The 1,474-nt window shown below is 44.0% G+C and overlaps 1 pseudogene; it reads left to right on the forward strand.

Moving 5' to 3' along the window:
- Positions 1-443: 443 nt before the first annotated feature.
- LOC120093999 (small nucleolar RNA SNORA17) lies at positions 444-564 on the forward strand (annotated as a pseudogene).
- The last annotated feature ends 910 nt before the right edge of the window (positions 565-1,474 follow it).

Below are 1,474 nucleotides of genomic sequence, written 5' to 3' on the forward strand. Positions count from 1 at the left end.
TATATATATATATATATATATATATATAAAACATAAAAGGAGAACTAGTTGGGAAGAAAGGGTACAGGTTGGGGTTAGTTGGGAGAGAAGTAGGAAGGAACACTACTACTAGTGTGCTAATTTAAAAACACAAAGCATCAAATAGAATATTTAAATTAAAAAATTAAAATTTTAAACTAATACATATTTATAAAAGTAAATACATAATAGTTATAGTAGCAAGAGGGTCATATAGAATGGTTTTACAGTTCCCAAATATATTTAATCTTATTTGACCTCTATTTCTATCATCTTCACCTCTCTCTCCATATGTATGTATGCATATATATATGTATATGTATATATATATGTATTAGTGTAGACATGGCAGATGGCATCTGTCAAATGACAGAAAGTAAGAGTTTAGCATATTATACATTTTTAAAATTTGGTATTTTCTGCCTGCTTCTAGAAGTGTTGCAGTTGTGACTGCTGTATCACATGTAAGTGAAAGAGAGGAGAAAGGCTATTTCTACATTCAGTGTTCTGATCTATGAATATCTGAACGATTAATACCCTAACATTCCCTGAACAAGAGCAAGCCTGAGAGTATCAATTCAGCGCCAGGAGGCTTGGACAAGGAGTTATCCTGAGATGACGACCAGTTTGGAGCCAGGTAAGCCCAGACAATTCTCATGACCAAGAGCAAGCTAGAGGCTAGAAGAACCGAACTTGAGACTATGAGTCCCGGTGGCAGTGAGTCGAAGACCAAGGACTGTTCCGTGTGGTCACATGGAGGGGCCAGGTGATGAGAAAGCATGAGATGACCATCAGACTGGTGCCATGGGGCCTAGACAGGAAACTAGCTTGAGACAGACCACCAGTTGGCCATACTGGAGCCCTGGGTGGTGGGGTTCAGATCATGCCCAAGATGGCCCCTGCAAGGTGCATAATGCATGAGCAGTGCATAGCACTCCTGAGTCCACTCCTGATATGACTCCAGACACTCAGAGACTCCAGGGACCATGAAGAGGAGCAAGTAAGTGATGGAGGAATGAAAGAGAAACAGAAGGGCATGGGCACTATGAAGATTATGAGTAGACAGTTTGGCCACCTGGAACCATGGTGGGGTCCTAGCCTGTGCTGCCACATCTGGGTCTCTGGCCCTGAGGCAGTAGGGATCTGTTACCACCAAGAGCCAGGCAGATTCCCCTGGTCTGGGCTGCCACCTGGGGACATGTTGATATCTCAGGGCTATGCAGAACTGGTTCCATCCCCATCTGAGCACTGTGGGAAAGCTGGCCTTGCTCCTAGCCAGCTGCTGTACTCAGAAGAGCCCCTGGGAGTTGCAGGTGAGCCAACCTCTGGGGATATCAGTGTGGGAAATCTGTTCTTACCACTCATCTGGGCAGTGATGTGGACCAGAAAAAAAAATCTTCCTGAGCCTGCTGCCAGTTGCCACCTTTGACACAAAGAAGAGCTGGGCTGTCAAAAT

Source organism: Rattus norvegicus, chromosome 7 (genome assembly GCF_021556685.1).
Source record: "Rattus norvegicus strain SHRSP/BbbUtx chromosome 7, alternate assembly SHRSP_T2T, whole genome shotgun sequence".
Lineage (NCBI taxonomy): Eukaryota > Metazoa > Chordata > Mammalia > Rodentia > Muridae > Rattus > Rattus norvegicus.